Source organism: Diceros bicornis, chromosome 14 (genome assembly GCF_020826845.1).
Source record: "Diceros bicornis minor isolate mBicDic1 chromosome 14, mDicBic1.mat.cur, whole genome shotgun sequence".
Classification (NCBI taxonomy): domain Eukaryota; kingdom Metazoa; phylum Chordata; class Mammalia; order Perissodactyla; family Rhinocerotidae; genus Diceros; species Diceros bicornis.
In genome coordinates, this window is record NC_080753.1 from 50,623,692 (window position 1) to 50,650,697 (window position 27,006).

Sequence of the window (27,006 nt, forward strand, 5' to 3'; positions counted from 1 at the left end):
GATTGGTGGAAAGGTGAGAGTCAATTATTCTTACCTTCATTCCACAAACATGTATTAAACACCTCCCCTGTGGAAGGCTCTGTTGGGAGAGAAATTCATAAGTAAACAGGTGGGACAGTTATTCCAAGAAGAGGGATAAAGCATGTGCAAAAGACACAAAAATAGGGGCCAGCCCAGTGGTGCAGTGGTTAAGTTTGGCATGCTCCGCTTCAGCGGCCAGGGTTTGCAGGTTCAGGTCCCTGGGTGCAGACCTACACCACTCGTCAAGCCATACTGTGGTGGTGACCCACATGCAAAATAGAGAAAGATTGGGCACAGACATTAGCTCAGGGACAATCTGCCTCAAGCAAAAAAAAAGAAGATTGGCAACAGGTGTCACTCAGGGCCAATCTCCCTTGCCAAAAAAAAAAAAAATGACACAAAGATAACGTTGTTGTTGTTGTTGTTGTTGTTGTTAACCAGACAGTTTAGTATAGTGACTCTAGAGCCTAACTGCTTGGGTTTGAATCCCAACTCCAACCACTTGTGTGACTTAAAGTGTGTTACTTAACCTCCTTGTGCCTCAGTGTTCCCATCTGTACAATGGGGATAATAATGGAACCTATCACATTGGGTTGTTGGGAGGGCTAAATGAGTTACTACTTGTAAATTAATTAGAACAATGACTAATACATAGTAAGCAGTCTCCAATGTTTGTTATTATTATTATTATTTCAACAATGTATTGTGAAATTGGTGCTATAGGGCACGTTCTTAATGGAGGTGCCAGGTGTGCTGTTTCTTGGTGCTCAGCATTGCAGTCCCTTGTCATTGCATTTCCATTTCTGTCTTTTCTCCTGCCTTGTGAGTCCCCAGAAGATGCATCCTGTGTTCAAGAGGAAAGGCCAGAGAAACATCCTATCAAAGAAAGAGGGCCGAACAGTGCTCTGTTTATGTGCATGGCTTCTCTTTTCGATCTCTTTCCTTTTTCCCTTTTTTGTGAGGTTGGATTGGCAACCAATCCCCTCAGACTGAACAAAGGCTTTGCTTGCAGAAAGGATCTTTCTGTGTTGGTGTGTCATCTGCCTTTAAGGGTGTAATTTGTTTCTGATGTATGCAGGGTGCTCCCTCCAGAAGGCTTTGTTGATGATGAGCAGAGGCCTCCTGTATTGATCGGTGATAGAGTGGTTCTATAGTGGGTGAATGAGGTAATTCTCATCGTGATACTGAAGTCGGTGACCTTGAGGCCGATCAGATGACTAAACCACATAGGTGGATCCCTGGTTACAGAATGTCCTTGTTTAAAGGTAAATCAGCGTGAGGGTGACTAATAGTTTTAAAGAAATGACTGTAATCGAATTGCATGCCCCTTGGTGAGAGGCAGTGTTGTTTATAAGCTCTAAGGCCACCCAGGCCTTGGTGAGACTGTTGGGGCTGATTTTCCAGAGTTCCTTATCTGTGTTCCTCTCTTTTCCCATTAGATTCCAATTCTCTGTTAAACTGCCATGACAGTGTGTAATATTGTCAGTGTGAAGTTCAGAGCCAAATACTTAGGCCTCTGGGCTAGTTGGCTGGTTGGCTTTTTCTTTATTTTTTAAAAATTCACCAGTGGGGTGGGACGGAGCTGAAGATGAAAAGATTTTTAATACAAGAAAAGAGAGGAAGTAAGCAAGATGATAAAATCTGCATGCGAAAAACCCTTGTTAAAAAAGGAGAAGTGGACTGTAGAGTTAGCTATCCATTTCATCTGGATAAACACATTAGCCTTGCAAAGACTAGTTTCTATCCTCCAGCATCTCTGCTGTTGCTGACTAGGCCTTATCACGTTGGAATAGGGGCAGGTCTTAAAAGAACAGACTGAGTGGGTGGGCAGGTGAAGGGCAGTGGGGGAAGGTAGTGCGGAGAGGGTAGGTTAGAATAGTTATTTTGGAATCATTGGGTAGCAAAAAGCTATTTTGATATTTGTCTATAATAGCAAATGTTTATGTAGTATTTACCGTATGCCAATACTATTCTGAGTGCTTTTTTATATATTAGCCTTTTAATCCTCACAACCATTATTATGCAAATTCTGTATCTGAGAACAACAAGGTTAAGTAATTTGTCCAAGGTCATTCAAACTCAGGCACTGGCTCCCAGAGTTGGTGCCCTGACCACTTATAGCCTCTCACTGTCGTGGGGAGTCAGGGTCTTAGGGGGCACAGAGGAAGAGGGAATTCCTGTCCTCAGTGGGTGTATTTCTTGTGCAGATAGAAGGAATTTAGTTATTTCAAAGGGTTTCACCAAATGGACTAATCTGGCAAGTTGCCGTTAAGCTCACCATGATCAGATTGGGAGAAAGTGGTGACTCTAGACATTGCTCCTTAGAAGTAAGACTTTTTCCCTCCCAGTCAGAAATCTATTTTTGCGTGTACCCTGGTTGTATTCTGATTAGAAAGTCATTTCCAGTATACAGCTATTCATGCACTAGAACCCTTCTCTGAGGGTCCGCAGAAGCTGGCTCTCGCCCTCGGTTGCATCACTTGGCAGAATAGAAACACTTTTTTCCTGTGGCAGTTCGCAATGCCATCGATTTGCAGAGTAGGATGGCAGGGAAACATTCTAGACAGCTTTAACGTTTGCCGGCACTAATGAATTTGTCAAGCATCTAAACTCAGGATGGTGCACACTTAGAATGATCTGGAATAGATTGTAACTTTTCTAAAAGATAATAATCTGATATTGGAGTCAGAAGAGGCAGATTTTTCGTAAATCACTTAATTAACTCCTATCTCCAGAAAAACTTCATATTAAACAACAATAAGAAAGGTCTTAAAGTAGCTGAGGCCAAGTAAGAGTTGAAGGTAGAGAGAGTAAATAACCAAGTTCTTGGAAATTATAAAAGAAATAGATGTATCATAAATGCACTCTTTAACTAAACATTTATTGACTGGAGCAATAATGATGTATTTTTGATCTGTGATAAGTATAAGTGTTGAAATCCATCCAAACCACGAAAATGATTAGAGGGTCCTTGTGGGATAGAAAGCTCTTCGGAGTCTGGAGCTCATATTCTATATGGCTTTTTGCTAATTAATAAACATTGGCCTCATGTCTGTTACTTTATAGCCTAATTGCAGTACATTGGCAAAAGTGCTGTCTTTCACTTCTTAGGGGGTGGGAGTTTTCTGTAAAAGAGGTTAAAAGGAGAAATCAGGAAACTACATTTTTTTTAACCAGAAATAATCAGATACATGTATATTTTGGTCAAATAAACAGTTCCTAAGAAACCTTTTTATGATGACCATGCAAAATTGTTCACGAGAGGCTTTTTTCCCAACATTTTATTATGAACGATTTCAAACATACAGAGAAGTTGAAAGAGCTGTACAGTTAACACTTGTAAACTCACCTTATTTAACCTCCTTTGTGCCTCAGTGTTCCCATCTGTACAATGGGATAATAATAGAACTTATCTCATTGAGTTGTTGAGAAGGTTAAATGAGTTAATATTTGTAAAGTAAGTCGAACAGTGACTGGCACATAGTAATCACGCTACAGTGTTTCTTACTGTTACCGTTATTGATTATTTCATCAATGCATCGTGAAATCGAGGCTGTGGGACAAGTTCTTAATGGAGGTGCCAGATGTGCTGTTTTTGGTCCTCAGCATTGCAGTCTCTTGTAATTCAAATTCTGCCATTTACCAGCTGTGTAGCCCTGAATAACTCACCTAGCCTTTCTGTGCTTCAGTTTCCCCACCTGGAAGGGGAATACTGATAGTGCTACTTACGTTATTGGGTTGTTGTGAGGATTAATGAGTTAAAACTTCTAAAGTTTTTAGAACAATTCAACATGAGTTTCAACTTGAAGTCCATGAATTACTAACTCTGTTATCTTGGGCAAAATAGTTATATCTTTTTTTGTCCTTGTTATTCTCATCTGTAAATTGGGAATGAAACCGTTGAACAGTATTATGGAGATTAAGCAAAATGATATATGTAAATCACTTAACAGCGTACTTGGCAGACATTTTTAAAATTATTATTAACTAAAGTCCATACTTTATTCAGATTTCCTTAGTTTTTACCTGATGTCCTTCGTCTGGTCCAGGATCCCATCCAGGATACCACATTAGATTTAGTCTTCCTGTCTGCGTAGGCTCCTCCAAAATCTGACAATGTCTCAGACTTGTTTTTGATGACCTTGAAAATTCTGAGGAGTGCTGACCAGTCATTTTGTGGAATGTCCCTCAACTGGGGTTTTTCCTATGTTTTTGTTATGATTAGAAAAACCCCAGTTGAGGGACATTCTACAAAATGACTGATCAGTACTCCTCAAAATTGGTAAATTGCCGTTTTTATCACATCATATACAAGGTTACATGCTGTCAATGTGACTTAACACTGTTGATCTTGATCTTGATCCACCTGGCTGAGGTAGTGTTTGTCAGCTTTCTCCACCTTAAAGTTACTCTTTTCACACACACCTTCCCCCCCTAGTCCCTTCCATACTGTACTCAGGAAGGAACCCTCACCCAAGGAGTGGGGAGCTATGTTCTGCCTCCTTGAGTATAGTATATCTACATGAATTATTCAGAATTCTTCTGGGCTGGCCCCGTGCGGTTAAGTGCACGCGCTCCACTGCTGGCGGCCCGGGTTCGGATCCCAGGCGCGCGCCGACGCACCGCTTCTCCGGCCATGCTGAGGCCGCGTCCCACATACAGCAACTAGAAGGATGTGCAGCTATGACATACAACTATCTACTGGGGCTTTGGGGGAAAAATAAATAAATAAATAAAATTAAAAAAAAAAAAGAATTCTTCTGCACAGGAGATGTGTCTGTTCTCTGTTTACGTATTTATTCAGTCATTTCTTTATATTGGTATGAGCTCATGGGTATTTATTTTATACTTTAGGTTATAATCCAATACAGTGTTATTTACTTTTTTGCTCAATTTGTTCCAGTTTTGGCCATTGGCAGCTCTTCTAGGAATATTAGGAATATTGTCTCTTGTTTCCCTCTGATATGCCCCCATCGTTGTGTTTTTGTTTTTGTTTTGTTTTGTTTTGCTTTTTTGACCATTTCCTTCACACCCATCTTGAAAATTCCCTGCGCCAATCCTAGAATCAGCCGTTTCTCCAATTAGCTGTGATTCCTTTTATTGGGGAATGTTGTTGGAAACCAAGATCTGGGCACTGGGGCTTGCAGAAATTTTATGCCCAACAATTATTAGTTTCCTCCGTTCCTGGAAGTTTGACCTGTATGGCAGTGAGCATCCTTGTGCGAGCCATGTGTTGCAGGTCCTCCTCGGTCGCTCACCTGGTCCCAGTGGATGAGCCTAACTTGCGGGAGCTGACTGGACAGAAGTCAGTCCAGCCAGTCAAGTCAGCGGATTTCATGCCACTCAGTCCGAGTCCGACTCTGCTGTGGTTAGTGCTTTGAGAACCTTCCCTGCCCTCATGGAACCCAAGCCTGTGGAATCCAGTGAGAGGGCAGTAATATGTAAGTGCTGCAGAAATGCAGAATAGAGGAGGGCTAGTGCAATCTAAGAACATTCGAAGAAGTCTTCTTATGTAAGATTGGACTTGAGCTAGGTTTATTCCAGATGAGGAGACTAGAAAGAAAGATGTGGAATTGTGAACAGATATTTTTTAGTAGATAAAGAGAGGCCTGAAATTAATGATGGACTTGAGCTTTTTGGGTCTATTTTAGATATGAAACGGAGTTTATTGATCTTGGTGGGATGAGGGAAATGGGCTTCGGCCAGTGGTGTCTTGGAGCCAGCTTGTGCTGGCTCTCATAAGCCAATTGTTAAATTTTGGGGAATTTTGAGAGCAGGCTGGCATCATATTGCTAGCTTGAAATCGGCCATGGTGGGAATGTTTACACTAGAGAAATCTGCAAACATTACCAATCAGGGCTCCTCTCTCCTCTCCAGCTAGTTATGAAACATTTCTCTGTACACCACAGGCTTTAGTTATCTAAAAATCTAGTGTATGCCCTTGCCCTAAATTTATTTTTTTTCTCTAGCATTTTTTTTCGTTTACATGTTTTCCTTCAGTGCTTTGAATTCTCTGACAAAAACTGTCAAAAAATGGTTACAATAGAGATGTGTGCCCTCGAGTGAAAACTGCGTTTTACTGCATATTGGTTAAAACATTGATAGCCAGAAAATGTTATAGTTAACTGGGATATTTGGGACCCTCTAATGGCTACTCTGGATAACTGAGTTGGAAACATATGACCCAGCCTTCCACCTTGTTTTGTCAGTGTAGGAGGAGCTAAAATTACCTGGGGGTAGTCATCGGTGTCTTTTGTAAGCAGTGTGGCCTTAGGACTTTCTTTTTCCCTATGGTTGGGCTGGCTTGGAGGTATCTTCCTGTTTCTTATCAAGAATGTGAAAAGAAGTGGTATCATTTTCCCTCAACTAAGAAACTATGACTCAGCATCATTCTGCTTGTAGTGGGTGATGCAGCCTTGTATTAGCTTGACTTTCGCAGGGATGACACTTGAGTAATCCGTGGAATAATGCTATGCAAATAGGGACAGGTTTCATGAGATCACCTCTTGTGCATGATATATATTAAGTGTAATATAGACTTAGACTCAGAGGAGCTTACGTTTCAAGTGAGTCAACTAAAGGTAGAGCAGTGTTAGGGAGAGAAAGAGGCTTCTCTTACCCATAACTGGAGATTCTGAGTTTTCACAGTCATCCTAAAGGAGAGAATTGCTTTACCTTAATTACGGGAATTTCTTTTACCTTTCTTTGCTCTTTATTATGTCCCTCCATCAGGTAGGTAAACTTTCCTAACTTTTATTCCGACCTGTCATTAACTCCTCATCCACTGTCAGATTGAATCTCTGAGGTTGTAGCACTCAGAAAAGAATATGACGGGCATTCTGGCTGTATCAGAAATCTTAGGTGCAGAGTTCCCTGTGAATCATAGAGGCCCTCCTATTCTCTTTTAGTCCAAATGATTCCTAGATGTGGAGGCTCTCAAATGTTAACTGATTTCCCGGAACCCTCAAACAAGGTTACAATTCCTCAGCTGCTACTCGTAAGCCAGGCATCTCAAGCATGACTTGTCGGACCTCCTTGGTATGTCCTGGTCCAAACAGATCACTTGAGAAGCTCCGTTAGAGGGCCAAGTGATCACAAGGCTCTTCTTTGTTTTTTTTTTTTTTTTTCAGTTGCAATAAAATATATATAACATGAACTTTACTATCGTTAAGTGTACAGTTCGCTAACATTAAGTATGTTCACATTGTTGTGCAGCCATCATCACCATCCGTCTACAGAATGCTTTTCGTTTTCCCACACTGAACCTCTGTACCCATTAGGCAGTAACTCCTCATTCCCCATCCCCCCGGCCCTTAGTGATCACCGTTTTGCTTTCTGTCTCTTTGAATCTGACTACTCTAGGTACCTCACATAAGTGGTATCATACAGTATTTGTCTTTTTATTCATGGCTTATTTCACTTAGCATAACGTCCTCAAGGTTTATCCATGTTGTAGTATGTGTCAGAATTTTCTTTCTTTTAAAGGCTGAATAACATTCCATTGTATGTACATCCCACATTTTGTCTATTCACACTTGAGTTGCTTCCACCTTTTGGGTTTTGTGTGTAATGCTGCTGTGAACATGAGTGTGCAAATATTCGTTCAAGTCCCTGCTTTCAGTTCTTTTGGGTATACCCAGAAGAAGAATTGCTCGATCATATGGTAATTCTATGTTTAATTTTTTGAAGGTCCACCGTACTGTTTTCCACAGCAGCTGCATCATTTTACAGTCCCACCAGCAATGCAAGGGCTTCCAATTTCTCCACATCCTGGGGGTGGATAAACTCTGGCCTCTGGGCCATATCCCATCCCCACCTATTTTTGTAAATAAAGTTTTGTTGGAACACAGCCACGCTCATTCGTGTAGTGTTGTCTGTGGCTGCTTTTATGCTACAAGGGCAGAGCCGAGTGGTTGCAACAGAGATTGCCAGGCCCACAAAACCTAAAACATTTGCTATCCGGCCCGTTACTGAAAAAGTGTGCCAGCCCCTGGCTGTTCTAGACATTTAAGAGATGCCGTTTTTAAACCATATTTCTAACACAGTGCTGTTGCCTGCTGGCTGTTCACTCTGTCCTTGAGTACTTAGAAAACCATGAAGCTCACACAGAGATAAGATATTAGGGCTTTCAAGTATTTACTGAACTCCAACTTTGGGTCCAGAACTGTGTTCTTGAAGCCTTTGTTATTTGATTGGGACAATAGTTTTTGCATCCAGCATTCACCAGGGCTGCTGCCAGATGTGACCGAATCATTTCTAACACAGACGGCACTTTTTTAAAGTCGCAGTAGCTATCTCTTGCCTTTCCCTGGTGGTATTTCCTATTTATACTGAACTTGGGTGAAGGAGCTCTGATCTTTAGCTGCAGTGAGAGGAGTTATACTGCAGGGACGTAGCCATAAAGTGTAGAACACAGAAAACTTGCTGCCTTTCACCTAAAAATAGCATCCTGCTTCTCTTAGCTTTCGTTCAAGTCAGAAGTACAACTTTGCTAAGGCAGTGATTGCCAATTTTGGAATTTGGAGAGATTGGTGGTTTGCTGATTTTGTTCTGCCTTCTGTTGAACCTTTTGACCGTTCATACGATACACTTATGCTAACTGATGGAAGAATTGTTGAGGTATATGGACATTGTCTTTGAGGAGTTTATATGATATGTTTTGGCAATTCAAGAATATTAAACATTGACTTTAAAAGATTATGTGTAATACCCTTAAGATCATTGGAAATCCTACACACACACACACACACACACGCACACCCACTCTCTCTCTCACTCACTCACTCATACCCACCCACTAATACAGACACACAGGAAATCATAAAGCAAGGAGTAACATTTATCTGATGTTTTCTTACATAGAGTGGGTAGGGTAGTCATTTTGTGTGATCCAAATAGGATCCCAATAATGGATGAACCTGCTGAGATGTCACCTTTTGCTGCAGATATAATGTTTATCTAAAGACAAAATAGAGTCCTTGTCCCGTTGTATAGAATCTTACTGCCCCAACTGAAATTTGTTAGTGAAGTGGTGGGCATTGGTTGTAATAGTGCCGATATATTGAAAACTTCATAGCCCTTTTCCTTTACTTAATGAGAGAGAAAGTTGACCTCTTTTTTTTTTCCCTGTAATCTGATAATGAGTATTTCTCTCCCAAATCTGATTCTCCAACCTATAGTGGTTTTAATTACTCTCCTTGGAAACCACTGCCAAAATACTATCTCCACCTTAAGTTATAGGCTTTAAGGTTGGAAACAGAGTCTGGAGAGAGTCCCTTTGCATATGATTTTCTTCAGTTAGTATGAGGGCAGTATTTTCTTATTTTTATATTTGTATGTTTTTACTCCTTAAGAACAGATCTCTCCTGAATTTCATTGTATATATTTACAATCATCTTTTCCATTTGTAGACAAGTTTTGGAATTCAGATGTTGTCCTTGAAGTGCTAGTGACTTCTCAGATCAACTTGGGTCATTCAAGCATTCAGTAAGCATGCCTTCTTATTTATGCTCCAATGAGAATTCATTCATTTCTGCATATTTTGAATGTCTACCATATATACCAGGCACTGGGCTAGGTGTTGGGAATTCAGAGATAAATGGTATAAATTCCATCTAGAGGTAAATGATATAAATTCCATCCTCTCCGAGCTGGGCCACAATTTAGTAGGGGACATGCGTACCCACACAAATTTGCAATGGAATATGAAAAGTGCTCCTTGTAAGGGATACGTACAGCACAGAATATTAAGTCTGGAGAATTTGTAAACTTACTTAAATCTTTAAATTGAGTTAGACTGTGGATAAATTTATCAGATGAGAAACAGAGAAATATTATTTATTTATTCTGAGGTAGTAAATGGAAAACTTGAATGAAATAAAATGAATCTATTACAACCAGCAGCCCCCAGCAAGGCCGCCGCTCCTGTGCCATTATCGTTCCTGCACATTCTCTGTGTTTGGGTCAGTAACACCGCGTTTAGGTCAGATGAGTGTGTGTTCTGTCTGCCACGCTTTGATAACTAAAGTAAAATGCTGATGGAGATCATTTAAGATCATCTCTATGCTGTTGATTGCATGCTTGTGGCTCATAATCAGAAGGATGCAAAGTAATTGTTAGACGGACTTGCCAAGGCTACATTTTGTGTCGTTGCAACTGTCAGCACTTTGGTCCTGCTGTTCTGCCTGAAGAAGGCTTGCCTGGCACCTGTTGGACGGATTTAGCCCTCCCAACAACCCAATGTGATAGGTTCCATTATTATCCCCATTGAACAGATGGGAACACTGAGGCACAAGGAGGTTAAGTAACACACTTTAAGTCAACTTGCTGCTGAGTATCATGGATGACATTTGTTGTAGCATCCTCACTTGCTACTCCCTAAAAATAACCTGAAAAATAAATATCTGCTTATTTAGTGAAAGCAAGTGCTTGTTTTTTGTGTTTGACAGAATACTATGTATTGGGGCTTTCATATAAAAATCCACACGCATGTTGCCAGGGTGTTCATCTCTTTTCTCTTTGGCCACGAATCCCAGACAAACCTAGCTTTGAATTCTTGCTTTGTCACTTACTGGTTATGTGACTTTGGATAAGTTAATTGTCTGGAACTTTGCTTTCCTCTTCTATGCAGTGGGGCTAATAGAACCTATTTTACAGAGATTTTGTGAGGATTAGAGATAATAGATACAAACTTGTCAGCACAAATTAGCCACTCAGTAAATGGAGTAGCTAGTATTAAGGAGTCTAATACTTACTCAGGATATGACACAATACAATGGCAAGACAAACTTTTCCAAAGTCAGTAGTTCAAAAATGTATTGTAAGTGTGGAATAGATAGTATCAGTACAGTTTTCCTGGCTAGGTCATATTTACCCGGGACACACAATTGGACGAGGATGTTAGAATCTAAACCACAATTTTCCATGGCTAAGTATGCTATACAGAATTTGTTCGGGGCCGTCCCATGTACACCATCAAAGGATATGCAGATCCCTTTGAAAGCAAATTTAAGAATGTCTATCAAATAGCTTTGACTGCATAAAAGTGATGTTATATAGCATACAACACAGCCTGGCCATCTGGTTCTCTCTCACGGAGAAAGCTGTGACCACAAGAGAGTTAAGCAAAGCAAAAACTCTGTCCTTATAAGTTCATTGTTAGATCTAGGGACATCTCACTGGCTCCTGAATTGTACACTAAAAGAGATCTGTTAAAAGTAGCTCAGACCATATTCTGAGATATAGTAAAGTCCTTAGTGTGAGTTGTCCAAGAGATGCTTTCTCTGATTCCATGAAGTGCTAAAAGTTAAAGTGTTATGTTCTTATCTCCTAATGTTGATTCTATTTCACATGGTCAAAATAGAATGATAGAAGTCCCTTCTAAGAGCATGACCCCCACCACAGATTGTCTCTTCCCCTAAAAATTGCATAAGCTGGACAAGGGATGAACATTTAGGGAACATTTGTTGGAAGGTAGCATGGCAAGGGGTTGTCACCTGTTTATTCATTGTAGATTCTGGTTTCACAAATCAACTCTGTTTCTCTACTTTGTTCTCTAGTTTTGATCTCTCCAGGATTTTCCAGCTGGGATCCGATTTGGCATTTCTCTGCTGCCACAGTATGTCCTGTCTTTCTCTCTCGGCTACTCCATGCCAATCTCCCACCTCCTGCCTGCCTGTAGGAGCAGTGTTGGCAATACTTAGAAAGGGTTAGGTACATTCATAACTGGAGGAGAAATTAGCTCCACACTCTTTGCTGATTGTGGGAATACATTCATTCCCCCAGCCTCCCCCCGCAAAGTGGTATTTTCCCAAATGTTGCTAGGCAGTCACATTTATAGGTATGGCACAATTTTCTCAATTGAGGACACGGATGTGTCATGCAACTCAAGCAAACTGTATGACATACGTTTTACCAAACTGACCATTCTCTTTGAGAAGGAAATTAGAACTATTGAGACCGCGCAAACATTCCAACTCTTGATATCTTCTCAATATGGTAGATTCTGATTTTTTTTTTAGGTTTTGAATTTTATATAATGTGATTATAATTTTTAGAGTCACTCAAGAGTCTACAATTTTCAGTTTACCTTTCTCTGTATCATTAAGTGACTCTACCATGATCGCACTGAAAACGGAGTCACTTCTTTCACTGCAGACTTACGATTTCATACTTGAACTAGGCATCTCTATCCACCATTAGCCCTACTCTTTACAATTTTGTCCCCTTTCAGTATATTGGAAACTCGTTGAATATCGTGACTTGTGATATTATTTCCTGTGGTATATGTGCTAGTGTTTATTCTTCTAAGCTTCACTCACTCAAACCAAAACAATTTTTTGCTGTTAAGACTTCTTATATTTATACAATCTTCCTTGCTCAATCTTGACGAAAATGTAGAAGGAACCACACCCTACCACACATGTGGTCACTTCTCATAAATGTGGGATACTTCTGTAGATTCTGTAAATTCGGCAAACATATATTTAGTGGTTCATTCTTGCAATGCAATACTCTTGCTGTCCTTAAAAAATTATGGTGGAGGTGGATTTATTGATATTAAAAGAGGTTTACAACATAACAAGTAAAATATTATCAAACTGCAAAACAGTATGGATACTATCATAGTATGTTATGAATAAATTGTATGTATGTATATAATCTTATTTATAAAAGTTTATGTATAATATACTCTGTATACGTGAGCATAGCAGAGAGCCTGGAGCCATCTAAGCCAAAATGTTCATGGTGATTATTGTGAGACTTTTGATGATTTGCATTATTTGGGGTTTTTTTCCCCTCTTATCTATATTATCTAATTGTTTGCAGTAAACAGTTTTACTATGTTCTCATTTGTATCATCTAATTTTGAGGGTGGGGAAAAAAGAACACAATACCTATACTCACATTTTGACAAATTATGAAATTATAAAAATTTCTCCTGTGTCTTATCTGTTGTTACAGATACGTAAACGTGTTGTGCCGATGGCATTAAAGCTTTATCTTTTTGTGCAATCTCTTCTACATGCCAAGCACTGCATTAAGAACTTGAAACATTATACAAAGTAGGTATTATTATTGTCATTATGCAAATGAGGAAGGAATTCAGAGAATTTATGTAACTTGAATCACAGCTGATATGTGACTGAGCTGAGATTCAGACTCACATATAATTCTGAAATCAGTTTTTGTGGTCTTTGTGATTCTGACTGTAGACATCTTATCTGCCGTTAGGATGAAAAGGTTAATGTATGTGAGTGGATTATAAAGTGTTGCTTTAAAAAGAAGGTACTCAGATTTTACCACTGTGTACCATCTTTCACTGCTCACGTTGTTTCCCTGTGGTATTTTCAATTAGAGTGTAAACTTCTCGGGAGGCAGAATCACATCGTCTCAGTAGCCTTCACCTCTCCTAGCACAGTCTGACAGTATAGGAGGTGGACCCCTCTCTGTGACCCTGAGGCGTGCCTTTCAGATTCTGGGAAACTGAGTCTGGGAATCTGCTGCCAGTGGACATCCTCATGGCCACAGCACTCTCTTCCTTTTAGGGAAAGGGAAGAAAAGCGATGGCCTTCTTACAGCTTGTAGACTTAATCCCAAATGCTCTGGGATCCTGTGAAATTTGCCAGTCTTGGGAGGTAGCCTAGCTTTGCCTCACATCCCCTCCTAAACCTGCAAAGGCGTCTTTAGAACAGTCTCTGGAAATTTTTAAAAACTTGGATCTTGAGCTTAGTTCCTTATGTGATGTAGATTAAACAGTCTGTGGCTGTCCCTCCCTTATCTCCCTTTGTCCTTCAGGCTTCCTCTTCCAACATTCACATCATCTCGGTTCTTTCCCACACTTTATCTCAGACACCGTGGCTTCCTCACGGGATTACTCAGTCGGCCTGATATGTGACCCCCAGTGCCTCTTTGCCAAGTCCTCATTCCCATCTGAGCCCAATTACGGATCCCTGTGGGGTCACTGACCTCAGTGGAGGATGAATGGAGTTGTGGGTGTACCGTTTTGGGAAAGTAAAAAGTGCAGTAAGGGGTACTCTGGTGACTTATTAAGACGTCTTCAAGTAGCCCCATGCTGAGGATGCAGAAATGACATTTTAAAAGATCCACCTAAAAAATGTTTTCCCAGACACCACAATATACACTCCTTTGTCATGAGGTTCACACATCTCGTGAGAAAGGAATCGTGCACACGATTATTTTCTACATGTTAATTGTTCAAAGCTCTGATTTAAAAATTCGTGTGGTCAGCCAAACAACTATACCTCCACCGTTCTTGAAAAATTTAACTGTGCCCCTCGTAAGTGCCAAAGTGCCAGGCACTGGGATTTCTTATTGTCTCTAGACCTGTGTACCTGTGCTGATTTATAGAATGGACTTAATGTTGTTTTTTTAATCTTTTTCTCTTACAGTTTTCCAAAGAAATTAGCCCGTTTTCTTGGTGAAGAGAAATCAATATGCTGTTTTCATAGGGTGAGTGATCCTTGACTCTTTTATGTATTTTTACATGCATCAAAATTTTATCCAATTATTGTGATACTTTAAGAAGTTGTTCTTGATAGCATGCATTCTCTAAAAGTTTTCTCCTGCTTGGAACCAAGGTGTTCTTTCTCCTCCTCCTCTATCAAATCTCCTCTTCCTTTCAGAGGGGGGATTTCCCCCTTGTATTTTTCTGCTGTTTCCTTTTGCTGTTCATGTTTTGCCTCTTATGAGTTGTCACCATCGTTGCTATCACCTTGTCCAGCTTGCAGAGAGAAGGAGAGAGAAAGTTTCTTTTGTTTCAGTGACTGATGCACAGAAATGCGGCCATGGGCAAGGAGAAACCATCCGTTTTGTTCACATGACCCACTGTTTCGTGAATACCATGAATAATAGAGACAGAGAATAATAGGGTCGGAGCCTTAGATGGAACCTTATAGGTCATCTGGCAAAGCCCCTCTGTACAGATGGGGCAGCTGAGGCTTCACGTCCCCTGTCTGGGGGCTTCTCGGGCAGCCGCAGAGCTGGGATCATGAGAGAGGCATTTGACTACCAGCTGTGTGGTCTACCCTGCTCACGCCCCCGCCACACAGAGCTGTGTTTTAAATCTCAATTCCTTCTGAGGATACGGAGTTATAGGTGGTTTGACCTGATGTAATACTGGTAAATGAATAACAGCCCTCTAAGGCAAGTGTCAGGAGTGATGCTGTTGAGCTATCTAACTTTCTAGTAGTCAGACTTGGCTACCATCAAGAGAGGTTGGTGGAGTGGATGTACCCAGAACACTTCTGCTGTGGACCTCATCTGAGAGGACATATTTTCCTTTGCGCCCTTTCCAAACCACTGCATTTGCAATGCCACATCACGTGCTGAGACGTGGTGGTACATCTGTTTTGCAGCTAGAGGCCATGGTGCACCTGGAGGTGTATACAGCCAGCTGCAGACCTGCACGCCCCCACCTGGGGCTGTCTGCACCTGCAGACTAATGCCTAACGGGTTTCTTTATGTGTGGTACAAAGTTGGCCTGCAGTCATAGAGACTTCCCGAGAAATGTTGTCTCATTTAAAAAAAAAAGTAATACTGTTTTTTTACGCGAGAGCACGTGGTGGGTTATGATGGAGAGAAGTGTGAGAATAGGATTCTCCAGTGGAATCCCAGAAGGTGGACTTGTCTGTGGTTTTTTGGAGGATACCTGTGCTAGATCTGACTCTGGATCATGTTCATTTAGGTTGATGACCTAAATGCACTTATTTCCAAAACATTTTATCTCACTTAGGGATTGGTCTAAGTGTAGTATTGAGAGCCTGTGTCATTATTTTATCCCACTTGTCAACTTAGTCACTTTAGCTTAACGAATGGGGGCTTCTCTTCTGCTGTCACTGGAGTCATTATTAAGGAACTTGATATGTCTCCTTATCGTAGAGATGATCTGTTTTCTACCAGTGCACTGAATGGAATTTAGAACATGGATTGCTGGTTCATTGAGGGATTGCCTGCTTATTACTCTAATATTGATCTCTCCTGTCCTCAGATGCTCAGGATGCATGAATGTGCATTCATTAAAAGTGTGAACTTGAGGATTTCCATTTCCTCTTTTTGTCCAAGAAAAGCCCAAAAGGTTTATCCCCAGGGCATATGACAGTATAATGTGGGACATTGAGATCTGCTATTCTCTGGGGAATCTAAGGGTCTCTGTGGAATCAAGAGATTGACAAGACTAGAACAGAGGACAATGAAGGGCCTTAGAAAGGTGGGGAAGTGGCAAATTCCATGCCTACCTTGCACTATTCTTTTAGTAAAGAATAAATTGGTAGGGAGGGATCTGAGGCAAGAAATGTTAAAGGGATAAAATGAAGACCAGTTGAAGTCATGCCGACCACTTGTGGCGACTTTGGTTTCCTGCTGGGGTCACAAGTAGTTTGAAGTTGACAGTCACGAGGCATCAAATCATTACCCAAAATATGACAAGCCATTTGCTTTTACCATTTGGGAGGAAACTAAACACAAACCGAAGCCATGAGTTTCTTACTTAAAAAGCAGCTCAGAGGCTGGTCCCCACACTTTGGGTTTGTACCATGCAGGTACACATGCATGTACACCTTGTAAAACGTGTGTCGCTGGGCTCCGTTTCATGGTATGCAGCGGGGCTGGACCTGGAACAATGCTGCTGTTGTTTCTGGGCCCGAACAGTACTCACCATCAATGGTATCCCTTTAAGGGAAATCTAGGGAGAGGCACTTGCCAGCACTGCGATTTTATTTGCAAGAGGCCAAGTAGCAATGGCATGTATTGGTGCCATAGCAACATGTCTGTGCAGCCAGAAAAAATATAATGACTGTGGCAGCTAGTCTATCCTGGGCAGGATGAGGACAGCCCGATGCCCTCTTTTATTTTCCACCTTATTCTGGCATGCCTTTCCCCTCCTGGAGAGAGTGTGGACTTTGTAATTGTTACTATCTATCCCTGTTATTAACACTTGCCTCCTGTCCCCATCCAGCCTGGGACTTGATGAAGGAGAAGGCTACGTCTGTAGTAAAATTCTGTAGGTCGCTGAGTGTGCCAGGAGAGCTGGCAGAACCTCCAGCCTTAGCAAACGAAAGTAGGTGGAGAGTCTGTGCTTTTCATCATCCCTGTGGCAAAGCAGCTCTGTCAGAATGGCACAGTGGGTAGAGCATTTCCTGTACATTGCGGTCAGCTGCTCCTGGCTGGAAAGTGGGCCGTGAAACGGAGCAGTGTGAAATCTAGGGAAACAGAGTACCCATTTAATGCGCTGCACAGATTTAGGAGACACTTAGCAGGGTGAAGTGCAATGCCAGGCACAGCAGGGTGCACAAAGAAATACAATACATTGCATGTCTTCTAGAAGCTTCTACCAGGGATGCAGTTTCTAATTGCAGTTGCTTCAGTGTGTGTAGCTGGGGTTTTAACATTTCTCTGAGATTTTCTCATCTCTAAAATCCTCCATGAAACCATTGTAATCACTCTTGATTTCAACAGCTGCTTTTTCCCCCTGAACTCCTGAAGCATTTTAAAAAAATCTTTGCCATCTATTTGGCACTTGTATTTCCTTTTTTTGATCCATAGTGCTTCAGGGGCCTGAGCAGTCTTTGTTGGTAGAGACTCAGGCCTTCCAGGTCAGGAACCCACTATCTTATTCTTCATCTTTTTTTTTTTTTTTTTAAATTTCTCTAATGCTCAGAACCGAGCCCTGTAGATAGTAACCATGCCACTAATATTTCTTCATGATAACCTTATAATCTCATCTTATCTCACAAGGAAGAGGTGAGGCAAGTGTGTAAATATATTGAAAATGCTTTTAAATTCTTCAGAGAAAAGATAAATTCAAGAAATTCTTTTTCTGGTGTGGTTTTTAAAAACATGTAGATATGAAATCACAAGGTAAGAATATCTGAAGACTTCACATTTCCTCATCTTCCTCTTTGTGGCTACCAACCATGAACTGTGTCCCCTAGAGTTTTACACTGGCACTGAAATCATCCTTTTTCCCACCCACCCCCCCTTATTTGCGACTTCTGTTGAATTTGCCTTATTGTACCGTTTAGGCCAGGCTTTTCAGTCAAACCCCTAGCAATGTCTTCAGAGCTATTAAGTAACAGATTCTAAGGATTTTTCATTAAGGTGACAGGTTTGATAGATTAGGATAGTGGTTCCTAATTTAGTTTTGAGGTCTGTTGGGAGAGGAAAAGTTTTTATTGTATGAAAACTTTTATCTGAGAAGAGTTCTCTTCCCTTCCCAAGTTCTGAGCCAACTGAGAAATAAGACAGGCATAATAAGGCAGATGGAGGCCAGAATGCACCCATGTGACTGATAACAGGTAACTGAGTTAGAAGCTGTATCGTAGGTTAAGAGCCAAAAAGATCTTCCCACCTTCCTCTTCCCCAGTCTGGGCCTGGTAACAGTTCACCTGTGGGAAAATTTCGAGTCTGCGGGCCACTGTTTGTGGGAAGAAGGAAGGAAAAAGAGACCAAAATCCACTCCATGCTTAAAATTTTTTTTTTAATTTTTTTAATTTTTTTTTTTTTTGTGAGGAAGATCAGCCCTGAGCTTACATCCAAGCTAATCCTTCTCTCTTTTTTGCTGAGGAAGACCGGCTCTGAGCTAACATCTATTGCCAATCCTCCTCCCTTTTTTTTTTTTTCTTTTTTTTTTTTTTTTTTTTTTTTTGTGAGGAGATCAGCCCTGAGCTAACATTCGCCAATCCTCCTCTTTTTTTTTTTTTTGCTGAGGAAGACGGCCCTGGGCCAACATCCGTGCCCATCTTCCTCCACTTTATATGGGACGCCGCCACAGCATGGCTTACCAAGCAGTGCGTCGGTGCGCGCCCGGGATCCGAACCAGCGAACCCCGGGCCGCCGCAGCGGATCGCGTGCACTTAACCGCTTGCGCCACCGGGCCGGCCCCCCTCCTCCCTTTTTTATTCCCCAAAGCCCCAGTAGATAGTTGTATGTCATAGTTGCACATCCTTCTAGTTGCTGTATGTGGGACGCGGCCTCAGCATGGCCGGAGAAACGGTGCGTTGGTGCACGCCCGGGATCCGAACCCCGGGCCCCAGTAGCGGAGTGTGTGCACTTAACCACTAAGCCACCGGGCCGGCCCCATGCTTAAAATTTTAACTCTACCCAGTGGTAGATTAACTCTACCCAGTGGAGTTAACATGACCCAAGGAGAGGCCTGGACCACGCTGGTTTTAGCCCCCAGCCAGGTAACTCACTCCACATCCTTGGGAAAGAAAAGAGGATGGAGTCAGAGGCCAAGAGAGTTCAGGGAAAATCCTCCATGTAGAAGACAGAAGAATAGGAATGGTGTTTCCCTCTGGCTCTGCTCACATCTCTCACTTTCTACACTCGAGTCAGGCAGACTATCCCCAGTCTCGCTCTAGCCATGTGTTTTCTTCATCGCTCTTTGTTTATATATTTGTTTACTGGGTTTTTGTTAGTCTCTTCTATTAAAATGTTAGCTCCTCTATTAAAATTAAAATAGCTCCCTATTAAAATGTTAAAAGCAAAAACCTCATCAGTTTCCTTTACTGCTGTATCCCAGTACTTAAAACATAAGAGGCCTTTGATAAATATTTGTTGAAAGAATAAATGAATAAACGTTGGTTTAGGCCCTTTCTCACATTCCTTAATTGCCTGGAGATCCTTGTGCCCTGTCTTGCCAGGCAAGCACCTATTCATATTTTAAGACTCAGTTCAGTTAGCACATTCTCTCTGGAGCCTTTCCGGGCTCTTCTTCCAAAGGGAAGGAGCACCTTCTTGTTCGTAACTCACGAGTCACCAGTAGTTGTGCACACGTTTGTGTAAATGTGTGTCTGTGCGTGCATGTGTGTCTGCATTTGCTGTGTGTGTGAGTGTGTGCATTTGTGTATTCTTTCTCTCTCTGGCTCTGGCTGTGTAACACTTCAATTCACTCATTTCTTTATATATTTATTACCCTTACCAGGTTGTAAACTCCTGGGCAATCTCTTTTTCATCTTTGATTCTCTACTATCTGCCATGTGGTAGGTGCTCAGTAGATAATAATATTAGCATTCTAAGTTCTTACAACATGCCAGGTACTGCTGTATCTTAGTACTTAAAATAACTTTCCAAGTGTCTTACATATATTAACTTCTGTAATTCTCACAACAACCTTACATTTTTAACTCTCACTTTACAAGTAAGGAAACTAGGGGCATAAAGAGATGAAGTGACTAGCCTACAGTCTCACAGCTAGTCTGATTCCATAGCTGTTATTCTCTGCTGCCTCTCAGAGAATGATTGTATAGATGGACAAATGAATGAATGAGAATCCTAGAAGCCCAGACCTATATCATTAAGTAGGGCCACAAACATTGGGATCAACACAAATAAGTGAGTAAGAAATGATCACCAAGCCACCCATGGCCATAACCATGGCTATGATTAGCCATGGTTGACACACAATCCTGAGGCCATGGCTGACATAAATCCACAGATGAATCCCTAAAGTCTTGTTGTAGCTATTGCATTTAATTCCTAATTATCCATGCCAGCATAGTGGTATTGGTTAATGAAAGTAAATAATTGTCATTGTATTTTGGAAATTATTTCTTTCTTTCTTTTTTTTTTTTTTTTGTGAGGAGGACTAGCCCTGAGCTAATATCCGATGCCAATCCTCCCCTTTTTTCTTGAGGAAGATTGGCCCTGAGCTAACATCCGTGCCCATTTTCGTCTACTTTAAATGGGACACCGCCACAGCATGGCTTGACAAGCGGTGTGTCGGTGCATGCCCGGGATCCAAACCTGCGAACCCCGGGCTGCCGCAGCGGAGCACACGCACCTAACTGCTTGCACCACCAGGCCGGCCCAGGAATTATTTCTTAATGGGAAAATATTAAATCATCGATTATGAGTTAAACAATTTCCGTGTGCAAGGTTCACTCCTAAATTTGGGGGGAAATGGGAGGTAGGAGGAAGTGAGCTTGGAGAGTGAAGAGGAGAGCCCTAAGAGTATAAGCCAAGGTCACTATGTCTAGTTGAAGAGGCAAGGCATGATTACAGGTAAAGTTAAGGAAGTTAAAAGAAATAAAGGGCAGTAAATATGAGAACTATCATAAGGCATTATTATACATCATTAATTGCCAAATGGTGATATTAGACAAAATGAAAGCTATTGTACTAATCAGGATAGGATGGGCTTATGCAGCAGAAAGAGTCAACCCTAAACTCTCAAGGGCTGAACAAAATAAATTTATTTCTCACTTATGCAGTGTCTGGTGTGGAGCTGGTGTCTGTCTAGCACAACTGTCCTCCATGCATAGCTCTGTGATGCAGGCTGCTTTGATCTTTTTATCCTTCCATCTGGAGGCTTCCTTCATGGATCACGGGGGAAGAGAGAAAAACTGGAGAATTGCACCAGCAATTAAAATGTTTCAAAGCTTTGTCCTGGAAGGGACGTGCGTCACCTGCTATGTCCTACACATTGCATTCAGCTTTTTATACCCCTCGTGTCGTTCCAGCCTTCTCATTTACTTTTGTTTTTCTCCCAGTCAGCATACCCTAGGTGCTCAATGAAGATTTGTAGGGTGAAAGAATGAGTGGACATAGGAATGAATGGTCACTCATGCCGAATAGTGTTTATAGCAGTAATGCCTGTGATAGATTCCAAAACCCAGACTTGGAAAAATTAGGTCTGGCTCAAAGATATTTACTAAAATTAAAAGAGCATTAATAAATAAGGACAACATAGCTAATATTAATTAGCCACGGTGAATGGAAAATCATAAAGACATGGGCAGATTGAATCCAATTCAGTTGGTGTTTGAACTCATGCTAAAGCCCCAGACTTCAGCCTGTCTTAGCGACATTACTGTCTCCTAGTCCACAGCTTGACTTAACAGTTTGTGTGTTATCTGGTACCCGCTGCTCTTCTAGCCTTGTTCCTCCTGAAGAAGGTAGAGATCACTATCTTCATTTAAAAATTAAGAAACTTAATCAAGGAGAGGTTAACCTGTCCAGGATGCTGCCATGATTCCAACCCAGTATTTGACTACAACGCATGGTCTCTCTCCTGTGTCAGGCTCTCTCACACTTTCCCCTGCTGCCTCACATCCTGGGGCCCTGGCAGATGGGCAGCATCCAGCTCCAGATCAGTGGAGAAGGGGGTTCCAGACAGGGGCAAAACATATGCTGAGCAAAGCATAGCACCTGAATGTGAAAAATAAGTTGGAAGCTCTATGTGCGAATCAACGTGGAGAGTGGAGAGTTCATGGAGAGAAAGTGGAAGATTGCATTGGGAAGGTAGGTTGGGGTCATACCACATGTGTCAGACCAAAGAATGGGGCCTCTCAACCATGTCTCAATATGTAATATTGCATCAAAAGAAATCTGAATGCAAGGAGGGCCCAGGCACTAACAAATTCCTAGAAAATGGTGCTGGTTTGTTTCCAGTTTGGGGTGTTGGTGGTGGAGAGGGCGGGGTCTAAGCACCCTGCCTGTCACTGTTTAAATGTGAATAGGACAGGGCTGTGGAGAGGCTCCTGAACTGGGGGTTGGTAATCACTGGAGATTTTTCAGCAAGCTGCTGAATGTGACCAACTGCATTTCAGTGAGATTAGCTTTACAACTGTATTCATGGCCCATGAGCTGCTGGAGAAAACCAGAGACAGGGGCCCCAATTAAGGGATTATTACAGGCATAAAGAGAAAAGATTTCGAAAACTGCTGTGGGAGCATTGTGAAGGGGCAGATGTGGTAGACACTACAAAGAAAGAGTTGACCAAAACAGAATGACTATTTGGATATAAGAAACAAGAGAAGGAGTTGGAGATATCTGCATTTTTGAGCCTGGGTGGCTTTTGAAGGTGTCCTATGTTTTATATATATATATATACATTTTTTTTTCTTTTCTTTTTTTGGTGAGGAGGATTGGCCCTGAGCTAACATCTGTTGCCAGTCTTCCTCTACTTTGTATATAGGATGCCACCACAGCATGGCTTGATGAGCGGTGTGTAGGTCCGTGTCTGGGACCCAAACCCACAAACCCCAGGCCACTGAAGTGGAGCATGAACTTAACCACTCACTACGCCACCAGGCTGGCCCCATATGTTATACATTTTTTTAGCTTATTTTAGTAACAATGTCATTCTGTGAGTTGAGACTTCTCGGGTAGAATTCGGGGGACAGGCTTAGACCAAGGTAAGCCCCCTTTGAGTAACTGAGTATTGTTTTAACCCTAACCTTTTCACATACCCTTCTTTCCCCTGCCCTACCCTCCCCAAGGTTTAGGATCAAATCTTAAATCAGCAGCAAAGTCGTCAGGCTGAAATTGCATCTCCATCCTGGCCCTCTAGTGGAGATAAAATGGTTTACATGTGGGCGAGAAAGTAGAATTAAAGTGTGGTTGCCACGTCTAGCCCCTGATAAGAGAGGGCTCACTGTCTACGCCACCGTGAGAACTGTCTCTCTCCTGCTGGCCTGCCTTGTTATCAGACACAACCTCCCCACGGCTCTGGGAAATGAGTGGTAATGTTTTGCTGGTTGGTCAAATTTTTGCAAGCTGACACTTTTTCTGAGCTTCACAAGGCCCCTGCACACCGCTTTCTCAGTCTTTTTGGTCTGACAAGAGAAAGCCAGTTTTCATTTGAGAGAAAGGAGAAAGAATGCTGTTTGGTGGGAGAGAGGAGGAATGCATTGCATTCCCATTTTCCTTTCTGGGGCTAGTGATGTCGCTCTTCATAGGCACCGGTCTCTAGTGGCAGACTACGGTCTAATGAGAGAAGCGCAAATGTGTGCAGCTCACGCACAGAAACTCTCAGCTCCAAGGAACCAGAGTGAGTGCCTGGGCTTCCGGGGATTCAGGGGTCCATCAGCCCCCGATCTCTTTTCCCTGGATAAAGGCGGGAGCTGGAGAGATGTTCTCGGGGGAGAAGAGAACTCCTGACATCTTGCCTTTCTTCTCTGCTTTCTGTGTGGGTCTGTGAAGCAGGCATCTCCGGCCAGAGGTGCAGAAAGTGTGATAGAGTAGGAGGGCTTTGAAGTCACTCTTCCTGCCTCTGAAATGCCCTTGGCCCTTCTGATGCTGCCCTTGTTGGATAGACTGCCTGCTTACCCTAGTTGACATCTGAACTGCTTTACCCTCTGCGAAGGCTTTATCCATTCAAGGCATAGGGCCTTACTTGGCATTCATGATCATTTCAGGGCCTCTTACATACCCATGAAATCACCACGTTTTGTTAGATGTATTTGTAAGATTCCTGTGAAACAGCTAGATGATCAGAAGCCGCTATCATTTCTGGGTGGGGGAGGGGTGTATATATAAACAGAAAGGCTCGACTATTTATAGACTCTTATGTGTTGTTTTGCAGGGAGAAGGTGGAAGTCCACTTTAATGTTTTGTTCCTCATCTTGTATAGTTTCAAGTGTAGGTTCTCACTAGTACTAGAGACTTGAAACATTTCGAGTCTCCAGTGATATCTATATTTTTTTGATGTGCTTTGCATAGAAACTAAAGCAGAAACAGGCTTCAGAGTCAGCTAACCAAAGCATCTTGGGGCTTTTGATCACTTTCCATTAGCATGAACAGTAATCTCTGTCCTGTCGGATTTTGTTGAAAGGACGTTTGCTGTTTAATGAAGATAAACATGTTGCTGGGTATTTCATATGTCTTCTCAACTCAGGAACTGAAAAATTCATACGTGAGATTAGCTCTGTTGGCAGAGAGGGTGTACGGAAGGCCCCACACATTTCCCTAGCCATTGGCTGAGCTTTTGAAACGTGCTTGAGCTATAAAGAACAGACACCGAACAGATATGTCACTTACAAAGCCTTCTGTTTCAATGGTGAGTCCCAGGGGCCTCCCGACCACATCTTGCTGTGTAATATTTGGTCAAAAGAGTGCAAGGAGGGCACGTGATCACCGCCACTAACAAATTCCTAGAAAGTGATGCTTGTTGTTGGTTTCTGGTTAGGTGGTGGTGGTGGTGGTGGGCAGAGGGGCGCAGCCGCTCTGCCTGTCACTGTTTTCACGTATGCCCTGCTATTGCTGCTGCGTCTGGCTTAGGCTCTTGTCCTGACTTGCAGGAGGGAGGGCATGGCTATTGCTCTTGGTGTCTGAAAACCTGTGGGCAGAACTCTGTTGAGAAAGTGGATCACAGGGCCAGCTATATACTTTCCTCAGTCCATTCCATTCCTCTTGGCTTTTTGACATATTGAAAAAAAAGCTTGCAGTCTACGGTTATTTCTTTCTCAAAAGAGAGTGCTTTTTAAAGGTTTAGAACTTGGAAGTACTGTTTTTGTAATTTAGGACTTGAAAAACGGGTATGCTACGTTGTCCTTGGAGTACAGGTTCCTAATTGAGAGAGAACAGTAAACAAAGCGATGACTTTGCTTTTCATTTAAAATGTGTTACTTTCTTTAGAGTTGAGAGGTGATTTGAGATGTTCCTGTTTTCACAATCAACTATTTCCTGGGTCTGTGATTATAATAAATTCCATAGCACCAAAACATTAGAGCAAATTGCGTCTTCTGCAGGAGTTATTTAGATACTCGAACAAATGGTGCTTTCTGAGGAAGGAGAACTGTGTGTGAGAACTGTGGTAAAACCTTTCCTATCAGCCTTGGCGGCAGAACTTCTGAGGGGCTGGCTTTGAGAGTAATAACATCCCCATGGCTGAGGCCGAGTGGAGGGGGAGGCCCTCGTGTGTTCTGCTGCCAGCTAACACCTGGCTGCCTCAGGGCCTCCTGCCTGGTAATTAAACCCGTGAGTCTGCACAAAGATTAGAGGGACCTGGTGAGGAGAAGGATGGAGGAGCGAGGTCCGAGCCTCGCCCTTAAAAGCTTAGGTGCAGAAGGAAGCCAGGCTGCCTGGGAGGCTCCTCTGGTTGTGAGGCGGCCACCGAGGCAGGGAGGTGGCCTGAGAATGCCCATTCGCCTTCCCGCTGATTCTCCTCAGAGTGAATGCTGTTTTCTCCAGTCCTCTCTGACTTGACTTCTCTTTCTCCTGCTCTCTGAAGGACACTTGTGCAGCGGATATATTATCAGTTTGAATTCTGAGAACATTAGTAAGCAGTCTGGAGACGAAGGTGGAAATTTCAGGCTTTTTTTTGTTGCTGGGATGGTTCTGAGGGAGAAAGGAATAGTGGAAGGACGTAAACATCTGAATAATGGAAATCAAGCAACTTTAAGGCAATGTTATATGTCAACCCCTGGTCCTAAAATAGGCTGTGACTCAAGCTTATTCCCTTAAATGTCTATTGTGTTAAAGGACAAAGGAGGTCAGGTATAATTCCACAGCATTGAATTTGTGAGCCCTCTGTCCATTTATGAGAGGGAGTGAAAGATTGAAGCAGTTGCTCTGTTAATTCACATGCAAGATATCTTCTGTTTGAATTACGGAAGTCAGGGTGATTTTATCACATGTTAATGCCCTCTAGTGGCCAGCGTGGTGCCCTTTGAGAGGGCCTTTCCCGACTACTTCCCACCCCGACTTCCTCTACTTCCCATCCCTCACTGAAGGAAGCACCTACTTCACAGTGGTTGAGTGTGTGTCATACCAAGTCTGTATTTCCTTGCTATGATTTGTCTACCACATAGGAAAAAATCAAAAGCTTTGTTACAGAGCAGAGAAAGTAGTGCTATTACTACATCAAATTAGGATAAATCTTACATCTATGGCACATCTGTATGATAAGTCTATTGGATGTGATAGAAGATATAAAACTTTGATCTACATGTTTTCACAGCCAACCAATTCAGTAAAGGAGGAGAATTATACTATTGGCAATAGTGGACAAGTCCTCTGCTGACTTCCCACCCATAAATAGACAAGCTTTATAAAACTAGAGTCTTCTCAGCTGTTTAGTTGGCTAAGGCGTAATTTGTTTTCCTCACTCAGAAGGTTATTATAGTTAACCTTCTGCTGTCTGTATAGTTTTAATATAGTTTTATATAGTGAAAGCATTGTTCATTCACAGTTGTCTTTGAATGAATTATGTAAATTATGATTTGTTTCTGATACTTTGTTTTC

General features: G+C 42.0%; 1 protein-coding gene across 14 annotated transcripts in view; it reads left to right on the forward strand.

Moving 5' to 3' along the window:
* The window catches only part of ATXN1 (ataxin 1), a 381,747-nt gene that overhangs the window by 185,260 nt on the left and 169,481 nt on the right, over window positions 1–27,006 (forward strand). For 11 of the 14 annotated variants that reach the window (XM_058555208.1, XM_058555206.1, XM_058555205.1 and 8 more), the window contains one exon: window positions 14,433–14,493. The gene's annotated coding sequence lies outside the window, so the exon portion shown is untranslated. Of the gene's footprint in view, window positions 1–9,431; window positions 9,508–14,432; window positions 14,494–27,006 lie in introns of all 14 variants that reach the window. The other 3 variants (XM_058555204.1, XM_058555207.1, XM_058555216.1) reach the window with 1 other exon arrangement.